The following is a 17,225-nucleotide window of genomic DNA, read 5'->3' as shown; positions in this document are numbered from 1 at the left end:
GAGGAAGAATCCTTTATTTGGAAATACGAACCTAAAGGCAACATCACTATCTCTTCAATGTATGGTGTTCTTTCCCCTGCCCCCTCAAAGAATCCTTTTTGGTCTAAAGCTTGGATAAAGGGTCTAATCCCTAAAATCAACTTTTTCTATTGGACTATCCTTGAAAATAAAATCTTGACCTTAGATAATCTTAAGGCTACAGGCTTTTCTTTCCCTAATAGATGTGCTCTTTGTCTTGAGGAGGAAGAGTCTGTGGACCATTTGGCTATCTATCGTTCCATTACTACTTCAATTTGGGAAAGACTCCTTAAGAATTTTTGTATTGATTGGGTTTTTCCTAACACTATCAGTGATTTGTTCCATTCTTGGAATTATCATTGGGCTAACCCCTTTTTGAGATCTTTGTGGCAGCCATCTCTCCCTCACATTCTATGGGGGATATGGAAAGAAAGGAACAACTATATTTTTAGGGACACTTCTCTCACCAAGGATGTTGTTTTCCAAAAAATTCAATGGGCTATTATGGAGAACATTGGAATCATTGGGAATCCTTGTATTTCTGCCAACCCCATGGAAGCTCACATTTTAAGTTCTTGGAATAAAGAATGCTAGTAGTTCTGATACCATTCTAAACAAAATACTAGAAGCTAGATGGCATAATCCCCCACATAGTTGGCTCAAAGTCAACTTCGACGGTGTTGTAAAAGGCAATCCTGGCCCTGCGGGATGTGGTGCAATCCTCAGAGATGAAAATGGTAACTGTAAGGAAATGATTATTGTTCCTATAGGGAGCCAAACTAACCACAAGGCAGAAGAAATGGCTGCACTCCAAGGTATTCTCTTGGTCAAAACATGGAATTTTCCCTATCTATGGATTGAAGGGGATTCTAATAACATCATCAAATGCCTAAAGGGAACCTCTAAGCCTTCATATACTATCAATAACATAATAAAGGCATCTAGAGATCTCATCAATACTTTTGAGAAATGTTGCATATCTCATATCTACCATGAAGCTAATGGTTCAACTGACTAGGCAGCCAACATGGCAGTCATTCAAGATAAAATGATCACATGGAAGGGTGAAGAGAACCTCCTCAATGACGTCAGATCAATCATTTTTAAGGATCGATACAATAGTACCCCAAAGATTATAAATGGACAAAGTAATGATGAAAGAGATTAATAGGAGTGTTATGAGTAATTATAATAATGTCAGTACTATTTATTGCAAGATTTATGCTATCTCTTCCCATGCTTTCTAGGTACATTTGGTAGTTCTGAGAAATTTCTTGCCTAAAGCTCTCTGCAACTCTTGACCTTTTGAAAAGTGAAAAAATGGGAGGAAATTGATGTCGCTATGAACCCAACAACTGCAAGGAGTGGAAGCAAAAGGAGGTTGTCTGGAACATTTTATAGAAGGGCAGGTTTTCAAAGTTTATGGAGAGGCTCCATGGGCGTGATGCCACAGTTACTAATTTCTTCTATAAAAACTAGAGAAAGGGCTCTCTGAAGATGGGAGATCAATCAATCTCCATAGATGAAGACCTCATTGCTTAGGTCACGAGTCTTCAGAAGGAAGGAATCAATTACTACAGATACAAAAAATTGAACAAAGAGGCCATCAAAAGATATCCTAAAATGACAAAGGAGAAAAAGTGCCTGGTTAAGCTAAGTAAAAGTTACTATCCACCTAGGTAATTTGTTAAACCATGGAGGGAGGTCTTATTTTCTATAATGTGCTATGTAACTTTGGATGGTAGATTTACAAAAGTGTATGGCTACCATTTTGTTTTGCTGAACCATTTTAGGTATGATGAAAAAGTTAATATTCCTTATTTTCTACTGTGCTCTATGAATGCTACAATCAAGGCCCATAAAGAGAACCCTAAGGGTGATACAGTCATGCATCAAGGTCTCATGGTATTAATTTATTACCACCTAAAAGCCAACCAAATTTCCCGCCCTCAGCCTTTATCTCTGAGTCTGAGGAGGAAGGGTCGGATTCTATTTTTTCAATGGGTGAGGAGTTAGATACTGATTCGATGAGTGAGTCTAAAGAGAGTTTGGATGACTCTGAAGCTGAAACTGGTAAGAAAAGAAAACATGTGAGAACCAAGCCTTCCTCCTCGAAGGGTAAGAAAAAATCTAAAGATAAAGTTCTCCAAATTAGCTCTTCCTCAGAGGAAGAGGTCTCTGAGGATTCTAAGAAGGAGGAACCCCAGTCTCCTCAGAATAAGAAAACCAAAATTTCTATTCAGACAAGGAACAAACAGAAGAAATAGGAAGTCAATGTTATGGAGCTGAAGGAACAAGTGCAAAGAGAGAATCCGAATTTCAACCAGAATTTGGAGGAGGAAACCACTAGGGAAGGTTTTGAATAGAGAATCGATGGAAAAGTTGGTAAAATCATTGTTGGAGACATCTCCAAAAAGGAAAAGGACAACTTTGGTGAAAAATCACCCTCCTCAAATCCTCCTCTTGAGGGTTTGAAAGGCTTTGTGGACACCATTGATTGGATAATTACCAGTTACAAGAAAGTTGTGGAGGATAATAAGAAGCTCAACCATAGAGTCCAAATCTTGGAGACTATCAGTTTTGGCGGGGGCAAATCTATGGCAGAACAGGTTGAGGATTTGACCAAAATTGTTGCCAAAGCTGAAGAGATCATAGATTCCTTTAACCCCAGGTTCGAGCAAATCGAGAAAGCCCTGACTGAGAGGAAAAATAATGATATTGGTATGGATCAAAGAATGGAGGAAACTGATAAAAAAGTCAATAAAATTGAAGAAATCCTTAAAAGCATTGCAGAACAAAGCTTAAATATTCTAAAGGCCTCAACTGACAATACAAAAATCCTCATCAGCAAGCTGGAGGAGGAGAAGGACACCTTGGAGATTGAAGCTGACATTGAAGGCATGGGAGAAGTGCAAGTGTTGGTATTTTGGATATGTTGATATGGTTTTGTCATTGATGTCAGCACCTATTAACACTTATCAACTCTGAAACTTTGGAGAATTGGCAATGTTCACCGGCAAGCAAGTGACTTTATGCACAGTCACCAGTATCTGGTTCACCAACAGGATATATTGTTCACCGGCACTTGGAATGACATGGAAAATACTTGGTTATGTTGAAGACATCATTTGGACACTTTGTCTTGGTGATTTGTTCATTGGTATATTCGTGTTTTCATAAAATAGATCCAGGATAAGCACCGGCAGGCTTATCTATCCTAGATCAGCACGACACACTATGGAGATGATTTATTATTGTTGTAAATGCATTAAGCCAACATGTTGAATCGGATATTGCATCAGTTATTGATTTACTTGTAAATTATTTTTATTATAATATCTTTTAGAGCCGACCTACTAAAATTGGTCTTAGGTTATGGTATATAAGTAAGATCTTATTTGTAAGATTGATATGCGATTGGGAAAAGGAATTGTAAGAAGGTATATGCAAGAATAAGAAGAGTTATACACGCAGACCCCATTTGTATACACATACTATCTATAGTAGTATCATCTGATTATGGGTAAGGTTTCCCACCATGGTTTTTCTTCTTACAGGGTTTCCACATACTGTTATGTGTTATGGATGTTATTGTCTTTCTATTTCATGCATTAATCTTTACCGATACTGCAATTAACTGATAAACTAATTATCGATATAAAGTCTGGTTTACTAGTATTAAGCATTAAGTTTGGATAAGTTGTTTTTGGTTTGAATTTATTAGACAATTGATTCACCCCCCGCACCCCCCCTCTTAGTTTTCTCCGGGACCTAACAATTGGTATCAAAACCTAGTCCTCTTTTTGTAGAAGTTTAATAGCTTGAGGAGATCCACTATTTCAGGAAGGACAGTCCTAAACTTGATGGAACCAACTATGGCATATGGAAGATCGGGATGGAGACACATATAAATTGCATTGGAAAAGACATCTGGGAAGTTACAAAGAATGGGTATACTGCTCCTACTCAAAATCAACTTAATCCACCTACCTTAGGAAAAGATGAAGAAAATGATTGCAAAGCAAGAGAAGTACTTTTGAGTGCATTATCAGATCAGCAAATCATGGGATTATCAGATAGATCTACTGCTAAAGCTATTTGGGACCATCTGAAAATATTGAATGAAAGAGATTCCATAGTCAAAATTGCAAAACTTGAAAGCTTCCGATTCAGGTATAAAAATCTGAAAATGGAAGAAGTTGAAAGGATTTCTACTTTTATGGAAAGAGTTAATGAAATTGTTTCAAAATTTTTAAGAGGATTGCCACTAGCTTACAAAATGAAAGTTACTACTATAAAAGAGTTAAGAACAATGCCTAATACATTAGTAACTAGGGACACATTGATTGGAAAACTTTCAGCTTTCAAAATTGAGGAATTTGGTCCTATTGCTACTATAAAGATAGATTTAGCTTTTAAGGCATCAACATCATCTGCACTATCATTTGACAAGTCTGATTGGAAATCCTTTTATGCAAGACAACCTGAAGAAAGCAGGAGAGAAAATGAAGAACTTGAGGCACCATTTGCAAGAAAAATGCCTAAAGGTCCAGCTGGAAGCAAGTATGAAGGTAAAGCACCCTTTAAATGTTTTAAATATAATAAGATTGGTCATATGGCTTCAAGATGCCCTAATAGACATGCTAGATTAAGAGAAGAAGCTATAAGAGCATACATGCCTAACCCTGAATATCAAAGATATAGATTTAAGAAGAATAAAGATAAATCTTGTTATCTTGCTGATGAAGGAGTCACTGATGATTTTGATGAGGATCCGACAGACAATGGATGGGTATTTGTTTCTTTAACAGAAGATCAACCGGCACCTATTGTTCAACTAGTAGAGCAGGCCCTAGCAGCTAAAATTGAAGTTAAGGATGAATGGATCATTGATTCAGGATGCTCACATCATATGACTAGCGATAAAAGAAAATTCTTGAACTTTCAGGAATATAATGGAGGTCTAGTAAGATTTGGAGATGATAAAGCTTGTTTAATCAAAGGAAAAAGTCCTATATCTCTTGATGGTAAGCATAATACTGACAATGTTTACTATGTTGAAGGTTTAAAGCATAATCTTTTGAGTGTTGGTCAATTAGTTGAGAAAGGATTTCAGTTACAATTCAAGAATGAGAAATGCAAAATTATGAATAGAACTGGTTTAGAAATTGCAACCAGTAATCAAACTAGAGGTAACATCTTTCATTTGAATAATAGTGAAAAGACATGCTTGATTGCACATATTGATGAAAGTTGGCTATGGCATAAGAGACTCTGTCATGTAAATTTTGATTGCATTGTGAAAATCAGTACTGCCAAAGCAGTTAGAGATTTACCTAAGATTGTTAAACCTCACAATCCAATATGTAAGGAACATCAATTTGGAAAACAAGTTAGAGCATCTTTCAAAAGTATTCCAAAAAAATCCAATAATGCTCTTGACTTAATTCATACTAATTTATGTGGTCTAGCTAGAACTAAAAGCTTACAAGGTGATAGATATTTCATGATAATCATTGATGACTATTCTAGAATGTGTTGGGTTACTTTTCTTAGAGAAAAATCAGAAGCACTTGGGAAGTTCAAACTATTCAAGGTGATGGTAGAAAATGAAACCCGCAAGAAAATAAAATGTTTGAGATCATATCAAGGAGGTGAACTTACATCTAAGGAATTTAATACATTCTGTGAAGTAAATGGAATCAGAAGATAATTATCAGTACCCCAGACACCACAGCAGAATGAAGATCCAGTTACATTGGTATCATCTGAAAATTCCACTGTAACTGAAGAACAACAGCAAATGAAGACACCCCGATATGTAAGATTGAACCACTCTGAAGATCAGATAATTGGGAACAAGTATCAAGGAGTTATGACAAGAGGAAGACTGGCAAATGAAGAGGTGTGTCTTATTTCTCAAATTGAACCATCATCAATTAATGAGGCATGTGAAGATAAATACTGAATTAAAGCTATGAAAGAAGAATTAGAACAATTTGAGAAGAATAACACATGGATATTAGTTCCCCGACCTAAAGAAAAAAATGTAATTGGAACAAAATGGGTATTTAGAAACAAACTTAATGAAGATGGTAAGGTAATCAGAAATAAAGAAAGAGTAGTGTGTAAGGGATATTCACAGAAAGAAGGAATTGATTACAATGAAACCTTTGCACTGGTAGCTAGAATTGAGGCGGTCAGATTATTCTTGGCTTTTGTAGCACACAAGAACTATAAAGTATATTAAATGGATATTAAATGTGCATTTTTGAATGGAGATCTTGAAGAAGAAGCTTACATTGAGCAACCTGATGGATTTTATTTGACAGATAACAAAGATATGGTATGCAATTTAAGGAATACTTTGTAAGGGTTGAAGCAAGCTCCAAGAGCTTGGTATGATAGATTGGATAAATATATTTTGAAGATTGATTTTTCTAAAGGTAATGCTGATAGCAACTTATACTATAAAGTGACTAATGATGGTATCTTGGTTATAGAAGCTTTTGTTGATGATATAATCTTTGGAGGAGATGATGGACTATGTAAAGACTTTTCTATTGAAATGCAACAAGAATTTGAAATGTCTATGATTGGAGAGATAAAATTCTTTTTAGGATTCTAGATTTCACAGACTGATAAAGGTATATTCTTGAGTCAATCCAAGTACTTGAAGGAGTTACTAAAGAAATTTGGGATGGAAAACTCTAAACCGGTAAGCACACCTATGACTACAAATGACAAATTATCACTAAGTGATGAATCTACACCTGTTAATCCAACTAGATACAAATCTATGATAGGAGGCCTACTACATTTGACAAAAACAAGACCTGATATTATGAATGCAGTATGTATTGTTTCAAGATTTCAGAGTAATCCTAAAGAAAATCATGAATCAACAGTAAAAAGGATTTTCCGATACTTACAAGGCACTACAAATCTTGGTTTATGGTATCCTAGAGATGAAAACTTTGAATTATGCACATACATATATGCAAATTGGGCAGGAGATGTGGATGGAAAAAAAAGCACCACCAGCAGAGCATTTTTTCTTGGAAGAAGATTAATTTCTTGGTTGAGTAAGAAACAAAGTTGCACATCTTTATCAACAGCTGAATCAGAATATGTTGCAGCAGCAACTAATTGTACACAGGTATTATGGCTTAAGCAAATGTTGAAGGACATAAATGTAAAATTCAAGGAACCTATAACTATCTATTGTGATAACACAACAACAATTGATATATCTAAGAATCTAGTACTACATTCTAAAACTAAACATGTTTCTATCAAACTAAATTTTCTGAAAGAAAATGTTGAAGCAAAAGAAGTAAAACTAGTTTATGTGAATACTAAAGAGCAGATTGCAGTTATTTTTACTAAGCCTTTGCCTAAGGAAACTTTTGAATATCTCAGATATCAGCTTGGGGTCATACCCCCACCAGTAGAAACTTAGACAGTTCATGTTTGTCATCAACCGGCAAAATTAACAGAGAAATCTTTTATTTCGGCTTTGATGAGGAGAGCTACTTCTCAGAGGGAGTAGTTGGTATACTGAATAAGTTGGTATTTTGTATTTGAATCTGATTTTTGTATTGCTTTGGCAGTTGATGTCAAAGGGGGAGAGATTGATATGGAAAAATACAAGGGAAACTCATGTTACTCCTAGAGGGATTGATTGTTTCTTTGGGAGAGATTGATTACTCTCTGTATCTGAATTTTGATTTCTGGTTAAGATCTCTTTTGGGAGATTATTGGTTTTTGGTATTTGGCATTTCTATTTTGGCACTTTGATGGTTTTTCAATCTTGTGTTGCCATCAATGCCAAAGGGGGAGATTGTTGGTATTTTGGATATGTTGATATGGCTTTGTCAATGATTTCAACACCTATTAACACTTATCAACTCTGGCACTTTAGAGAATTGGCAATGTTCACCAGCAAGTGACTTTATGCATAGTCATCGGTATCTGGTTCACAGGGAGGATATATTGTTCACAAGAACTTGGAATGACACGAAAAACACTTGGTTATGGTGAAGACATCATTTAGACACTTTGTCTTGGTGATTTGTTCATTGGTATATTCGTGTTTTCATATTTGTTGTTACCATCCAGGATAAGCACCGGCAGGCTTATCTATTCCAGATCAGCACGACACGCTATGGAGATGATTTATTATTGTTGTAAATGCATTAAGCCAACATGTTGAATCAGATATTGGATCAGTTATTGATTTACTTGTAAATTATTTTTATTATAATATCTTTTAGAGCCGACCTACTAAAATTGGTCTTAGGTTATGGTATATAAGTAAGATCTTATTTGTAAGATTGATATGCGATTGGGAAAAGGAATTGTAAGAAGGTATATGCAAGAATAAGAAGAGTTATACATGCAGACCCCATTTGTATACACATACTATCTACAGTAGTATCATCTGATTATGGGTAAGGTTTCCCACCGTGGTTTTTCCTCTTACAAGGGTATTGCAATTAACTGATAAACTATCTACCGTCATAAAGTTTGGTTTACCAGTATTAAGCATTATGTTTGGATAAGTTGCTTTTGGTTTGAATTTATTAGACAACTGATTCAGCCCCCCACCCTCCTTGTTGTCTTTGGGACCTAACAGCAAGGACCTAGAACAAGGACCAGAGGTAAAAAGAAGATAAAAAGCCAAACAAGGACATGGAAGAATTCAAAGCTATTGTGGAAAACTATGACCAGCTAGTGAATAAGGCGGAGGAGCTCCTTAAGTATTTTTAGTTATGTTGTGTTTTCTCTGGGTTTTCCTACTTTGGTGTTCTTTTCTTTTGTTGTCCTTTCGGTTGACTGGCTTTTTTGCCAGTCGTTTTGCAAGTTGTTCCTAGAAGATTTGGATGCTTTTTGATGAACTATTATATGCTCCTTTGTTAAAGGTTTCGGGTCCTTAAAACCTATTTTTCTTATTAATCAGAACTTCAATTAGAACCTTCTCATATATGTCTAAGTGTAAAATAATATTCTTCTCAATGCTTTCCCTGTCAGAATCATTAAATGTATTATATAGTTTGTGTATATTAGCCTAATTTCCGTCATCAATTATTTCATTCAACAAATCATTCAAGGAAGGGGTAACCGGTTCTTGTTTCTTCTTTGGTGTTAGTTTCTTGGGTGGTCCCCTTAATGCCTATTGTTTCTTTCTCAAGGTCCTTGTTCTCTTAGGTAAAAGAGAGGGTACCGGTGAAAGTTTTCTCTTCCTTCTTTCAACTCTTTTAAATTATGTTGCCTTCTCACTATTAGTTCTAGAAGATGTGTCATCCGGTGAAATATGTACCTCCGGTTGAAGTCCTTCTAGCTGATATGCCACTGATTTTCATGACATTTTCTTTGATTTCCTTTACTTTTTAGAAGAATCTCTAATGAATTTTTCTCTTTTCTTTCTTTTCTTCAACAAATTTACATCAGTCTCAATAGTCTTATCACTACCAGAGACCTTTTCTGATGGTTCTCTCGATGCTTCCAGTAAAGCTTTAGCATATGTTTCTATAATAGTAATATCTACTTCATATCCCATCTCAATCACCCAAATAGTCCTAGGGAGTACTGCCTCCATCCATGTCTCATCTCTTTTGATAACAAAACAAATTTCTTTGTCATATTTATCTACTACACTCTGTGGTAACTTTTCTCTAGCTCTAATCTTAGCTTGGAAAGTTTTAAAGTAGTCTGTTATGTTATTGTCTCTAGCAGTTCTCATGCTGGTAAAAGCTTCCTGTAGTTGTTTTCCTATTGGTATATCATAACCAAAGTCTTTGGGTCCAGTACTAGGGATCTCTTTAGCAAAGTAAAACATCAAGCATACCAAAAGGTTTCCAAAGCAGAATTTACCTTTCTTGTCTCCCTTGATCTTTTTCAAATTGTCAATAAGCTCATCTTTTAGCCATTCACACACATCTATCACTGCATTGTTGTTTACCATCTCATAGGCACTATGTATACAGAGACTAGAAACAGAGTTGAGTCTATTGGTATGTGTGGCCTTGTAACCTAGCACCATACTTACAAATCTCACATTGATGTCTTTAATATCATTTACTCTTAGTGATCTATTGTCAGATGTTGCTCCGGTTAGGCTTATCACTTTGTTGTTGGGAATCTTCTTTGTCTTATCAGGTCTGTGTCAGTTGAGGGTAAACCAGTAACTACCCTAATTGCTTCTCGGGTTATTTTACAAACATAATCCAACCATAAGAATTCTCCATGTTCTCTACTCAATACAATCCTTACTACTTCCTCTGGATATTGAGGGATATTCAGTATCTCCATAAAAACTAGAGTTTCCACAATTTTATGTTCAGGTTTAACAGCACCATGTTCATCACAAATGACCTTAGTAAACATTTTTATTAATTCCTCAGAACTTAGTTCATTTTTATTAATTCCTCAGAACTTAGTTCTTCTATATTGCAATGTATATAAATCCTAGGGTCTTCTACAAATGGTACACCTTTAGGAATTTTTGAGAATGCCCCTACAGAGTCATCTTGCTTCGCAATTTCAGGAATTATCTTAAACATAGGTCTAGGGCGTTTCACATTTTCCACAATGGTAGGGTTTGAAATAAATTTGGGAGCGGAATAAGAGGCCATTGAAAAATAACTTTTACTATGTAAAAATATTCTGAATGTCTGAATAAATCACATCGCAACCTTTGCCTTGAATGTCTTCGCTCTGCTTTCATACTCTCTGATAATTTGAATGTTTAGTGAGTCAAAAATGAGGGAAATTAGCTGATTTATAATGATATTTCTTCCACCAACCACATTAAATGCTCGCCGGTTAAGTGAAAACTTAAAACATCTGCTGGTAAAGAAGAAATCTATCTTCTCACCATCAACTGAGGGTAATCTGCATGATTTTCAACTTGCTGCAATACCCCCAAAAGGTTACTTCTTAGTTGGATGAAGAATCTCCTATCGGTGGAGGATTACTCTTTTCTACCAATATAGAGATAGTTTCATCAGCTTTCTGATCTCTCTTGTTTTGAAAATTCTTGCTTTACCTCATCTACCTTTTCTTTGCCTTTCAAACTAGATCCTTTATTGTTTGCCAGTGAAGTCTTGCTTCTACAAAATTTTGCAATATGTCCAATTTTGTTACAAGCATAACAAGTCACATTATTCTTCAGAATAGCCTTTCCATATCCTATGTCGGTTTGTGTTCTGCATTGATTAGATAAATGCCCATATCTTCCACAAACATAGCATTTCACATTCATTTTGCAATTTTCTGAATTATGACCAACTTTGTTGCGTTTGGAACATTGACCGGTGGGTGCATTAATATTCTAATTATTTTTAAATCTACACTGATTTTCTCTATGACCATATTTGTTGCAATTGAAACATTTTCCATTAAACTTATAAGTATTAGACTGTCTTACCGGTTTGTTCTGATCTAGATTGTTTACAGTACTGGAACTTTCTCCAACTTCAAATCCATGTCCATTAGTTTCTCCATTAGGTTTCTGACTTTTCAGCATGTCATCAAGCTTCTTTGAACTTTTCTTGAATTTGTCTATGTGTTTGTTTGTAGTAGCCAACTCATTTTCCAGAATTCCCATTTGTCGCATAAGCTCAGTTTTATCATATTGCATGTGAATCAGATCTATCTTTAGCATATCATTTTCATGATTAAATCTTAGATTTTCATTTCCAGCATCATTGAGTCTCCTAGTCAAGTCTTCTTCTTTCTTCTTCTTGTCTTCAAAGTCTTTCCATAACCTCATAGTCATATCTTGCATTTCATTCTTCATATTACTGTTTTCTTGTCTCAACTTGTTTGCAAGTTCTCTAAGAGTTTCTTTTTCATCATCATCTTTCTACATCTTCTAATGAAGTTTGTTTCTTTTATTTTGTGCTATAGCAAAGTTCTCCTGAAGTCCTTTAATGAATTCCTGTGGAGTCCTTAGATTATCTTCAAGTTTGATATTCTTCAATTTCTCTGCATCATAATCTACAAGAGCTCCTTCCAATTGTTTTCTTAAGTTCTCCATCTATACCGGTGTTAGAATCTTCCTCAAGTTGTTAGGCTTACAAAAATAGAGGACCGGGATTTGATGCCAATTGTTAGAATCAATGATAGTCCCAAAGACACTGAGAGGAGGGGGGGGGGGGGTGAATCAGTGCCTAACCGGTTAGTAGAATATTTAAACTTATTAAGAACTTTGTATCCCAAAACAGTGTACTGATAAATATGAATTAATGCAGCAATTAAGAATAACAGAGACAACATAGAGAAAACACTATAACACAAGATATTTAATGAGGAAACCCAATGTGGGAAAAACCTCGGTGGGATTTGTGACCCACAATATTCAATCACTGGCCAATGAATAAATATTACTTACAATGAGGGGCCTGCACATGCAGGAAGGCTAGCAGCCTAGAGCTCACTGCTCAACTACAAAATAGAAGTCTCACTGACTTACAAAATAGATGATAAAAATCCAATACAATGTACTGCTTCAAATCAACATCAACTATGCCAGGTTCAGTACCAGTTTAAGCTTAGTCTATAACTAAAACCTTCGTTGTCAACTATATCACCTTATACAAAATTACCTTCTACGTGTCATCTATATTCCTCTCTCTCTCATATCAAAATGACCTATAAGATCTCATACATATATGATTCTTTTACAATATGCCATGTCGGAGTTTACAAGAGATAATTACATTATAAAACAATAAACAAAATTTTATTCCATGTCGGCTTGAGTGTCGGTATGCATTGTTGCCACTGCTGGTGAAGTGCATGTCGGTGTATTTAGAAGTCTATTGCCGATGCCGGTAACTGCCAGTGCGTTGCCAGATGATGTGAGGCCTCACCTCAACTCAGTCTAACATTTTAGTGGTTTTTTATATTGAGACTATTATGGATACTTTATTTTGATGCATTTTGGAATTTAGAACTTATATGATTTTAGGATTTGGATAACATTGCTATATATTGATGATTTATTTATATGCTTTATGAGATAGAACACTACATGATTTTTGAATAGGATGAAATTGCAATGATAAATGTCGTTATTGAATTTGCAGGACTTTACTATGATAATAGAATTATGATGTATGTTTAAGTTTATGAGAATTAGGATGAATTGCTTATGTGAAATTGCTTGGATAAAATATGTATTTAATTTGTTCAGATGTAAATTGTATGCAAATGATGATGTGTATTATTATTCCTATGAATTATATTATATGTGGATATTTGAAAGTTACTAATGTGTAAATTGAGATGCGCAGGAAGTTATCCATGTGACCATGGAAATATTACAGAGAACCAAACCTAGACCTATGTATGTTCGTCAGCCAGGGTTTGTCTATTTGGAGAGACAACACCCCGTTTGTGTTGTATTTTATTCGTAACAGTATATGATGCATGTGTGTTAAGTGTTATTTAATTGATTTGTGTAAAATCCACAAGAGATGATTTCATGTATTAAATTGTAAAAGTGTTTTCTTTATGTCACTTGACACATGTGTGGATTTAAGTTTGAATTTTTATTTTTGTCTCGTGGTGGGAAAGTGTTCAACTATAGCTTTTTCAATTAATGTAACATGATGTCATAAATACCTTGGGTAAAGAATCTTTGGGGTGGTCAACATAGGTTTGACCCGAAAATAAACTTCAAAGGGGTTTTAAAAGGGTTAAATGAACACCTAGGGGTATTTTAATAGGGTTTCCTAAAGCCCATAAGGTATACCTAAGGGTTAGGAGTAATTTAAGGCAAGTTTCTACTCCCAAGTGACCTTTTAGACACCCTAAAAATTGACTTTTCTGAGTTGTGCGAAAACTGAAATTAGAAGCTTGAACCTAGTTGTAAACTTTCCTTTTCGAATGAGAGTTCACTTTCCCATTCTATCTTACCTTCCTCTTTAGTTTTTAGAAACTTGTGAGAACTCTCACAATGGGCTTCTTAAACAAAATTTAAAAAATTTGTGGGTAATCACCCACTCTCCATTTTTTGGAGACAAGAGAAATTTTGAAAAGTATAGAATAGATTTCGAATAGAGAATTTTGGCTAAGGGTAGAAGGAGAAGAACCGTGGAATTGGGCAGCTCATCCTCAACAAAACTAACCTACCTTTGGGTAGATTAAGGTTGGTTGTATTCTTCTTAAAATGGCTTCTTTTTGCATGTGTTTGAAAGTATGTTGGTGTAAAAGATTTGCTTCCTTGTATGTCCTTTTGGGAATTTCATTTGGTAGTTTGTATTACGTTTTGTATGTGTTTTTTGGGAGTCATCAAGACCTCTTACTCTTGGGAGAGAGGAGGAATCTTGTGGGTGGTAGAAGTGACAACCCTCGAGTGAGAGACTCTTGTTATGAGAGCGATCACAAGGGACTTTTGTGTGACCCTTGCTGCATGGCCTGTTTCTGCAATCGGAGTCATAAGGAGGGAAATAAGGCTAGAATGCCTTGGGGGGCATAAGGAATAAGGGGTTGCAATTCTTGATGTATTTGTTGTTCCATGAGGTGGCTACATGTTTTCCATACTTGCAGTTCTCCTCAGGGTATTGGTCCACTACCACCCTTAAAAAAAGTCATCACCAAAGTGTGGTGCAGTGTAGCCGGGATGGGAGTGTGTTTGAATTTGTGTGCATTTTGTCTCCTTTATGTTTGCATGTTTGTTTCCCATCTAGGGCTTGGTTCTCCGAGCTCGGGGGTGGCTACCAGTTAGCCTAGGCTAGGAGGTGAGCACTCCATGGTCATAGTTTTGATTTACATTGCAGGATTGTCGGAAGAAAAGAGTAGGACAAGTGGAAGGTTGCAGGAGTTATTGGTTGCAGGAAATTTATTTGTAAATGTAATTTTTATTTGAAAGAAACAAAAAGGGGTCCTCATTTGTTGGTAATGAGAGACCCATTGTATAGTGATAAAAGTGTTATCTTGAAATACGTTTCCTTAAAAAAAAAAAGTTGTAATATTTTAGTATGCTATTTATTGCAGAAAAGAATTTTTGCATTTATAAATTTAGAATTTTTTCAAAGCTCAAAATGTTATATCTAATGTGTCTTTTTTTGTATTAAATTGCAAAGCAAGAAAGTTACTTAATTCATATGCATTCGAAATAAAATTAAATTAAATTAAATTAAAAAAAAAAAGAAATAATGAGATTAGTGTTGCATGCATATTATAGGCTGCATATAAATCAATTAAACTCTATTTTCTGTAAATGCACTTTAGAACAAAATATTTTCTGGAAAACTATCCTTTCATTTATTTCCGAAATTAGTATCTAGATAGATAGTTTATCTAGTAAATGTAAAATTTCAACTTGTTAAATTTACTGTGTGAAATTAACTATGATCAGTCTGTTACTTTATGCCTAGGATAAAACAAATCTGTCTTTTTGTTAATTGCTGTAGGTTTTTGCAAAGTCTGTAAATTTATTTATTTCAAAAATGATAATCACTATTCTAATATAGTCTTTATTAAATAAGATCTAGATTATTTAGTTGTTGGTAAAACTAATAAATCTAGTCATGTATATAGCATAAGGTAGAAATAAAATACCTGTATAGTTATTGCTTAGAAATATATATATATATATATCCTTGTTGTAACTGAATTAGGAAAGTATTAATCCTTTTATATTTTTTTTATATATCTAAAATCAGAATAATGGTCACCAAAATAAAAATAATGTATTTATGTCTACATGTATATAAAAAAAAAATGCTATGAATATGTATATTTATTTATATATATACATATATATATATATATATACATATATATATATATGTATGTATATATGTATGTATATATATATATGTATGTATGTATGTGTGTGTGTGTGTGGATAAAGAAAAGAAAAAATATATATATATATATATCTAAAAAAATATATATAACAAATTAAATTTTGTTTTAAATTAAAAAAAAATTTATTTAAAACTTATTGGGGCTCGGCCCCTGTGGTTACCCTGCAGGGTGGCCCTTCTACACAGTGGGCGCGGGCTCCCCAGTGGCGGCTGCAACTGCCACTATGGGCCGCAACCCACAGTGGAAGGCCTCGGCCTCCACCGTGGGCGGCGACCCACAGCGACGATGCCGCCATCTCTGTGGGGAGCAAGCCCCCCATCGGCTACCTCTTCCACTTTCGCCTGCCCACTGCTAAACACGCTACCGCATCTCTTGTTGCAACTCGACTGATCCTGCCATGGCCACCGCCCGAGCTCCCTTGCAAACAAAGAAAATAAAATGGAACCCTAGCCCGGTTAGGGCTATGGTAAATAAGTAAAGAGTAATGTAAAAAAAAAGATATATATATACATATATATATATATATATATATATATATGTATATACATACATACATATATATATATATGTACATATATATATATACGTACATATATATATATGTATGTGAGAAAAGTGGGCTGATAAAACTTAATATGTGAAAATATTACCAAAGAACTAGTCCACACATACACACAGGACTTCTTGATGCAAGCTATGGAGTAATAACGTATTACTCAGCTTCCCAAGGAGGGTCCCATGGTTCTCTATCTCACAATGTCCCTCAAACCAATGTTTTGCTCTCAGATCACTGAAAAAAGTGGTTTAGGGATGGCAAATGCAAGAACGAGGGATGCTTTGATTGATTTTAGTATGAGATGTGTTGTAAGCTATGTATGATTCTAGAAATGCAATAAACTAGATGATAAGATGACGAGATTAGTATTAATACTATCCTAACATGATATATTTAATCTATGATTGAGCTAAAATGATAAAGAAATTATTCTAAACATGCATACTTAGACTAATTCCTGATTTCAAAGAGGCTAAAATGATGAGCATGAAAATGATATGAAAGCTTGAATGTATTTGAGCATAAGTGTGATACTACAAATTTGGATGATGATGATTGTTGAAGATGGAGGAATGAGAGCTCTATTTATAGCACAAACAGGGCAATGGATGGTCAAGATTGAAAGGTTTAATCAAGGGCCAAGTTTGAAAGTTGGGGATCCATGTTTGTAATTGGTACCAATGAAATGGTGACAAGTGTCAACATAGGGTTGGGTTGAGAGAAGGGGTTGGAGGCATTAAATGCCTAAGGAGACCTCATGGTTATCTAGAGGGTAAGGGTCAAGCTTAAATTAGGATTACCCACTAGATAAAGAGTTAATCCAAGG

Source organism: Cryptomeria japonica, chromosome 4, assembly GCF_030272615.1.
Source record: "Cryptomeria japonica chromosome 4, Sugi_1.0, whole genome shotgun sequence".
NCBI lineage: Eukaryota > Viridiplantae > Streptophyta > Pinopsida > Cupressales > Cupressaceae > Cryptomeria > Cryptomeria japonica.
The sequence above is the reverse complement of the archived record's forward strand: the minus strand, read 5'-3'. Positions refer to the sequence as shown.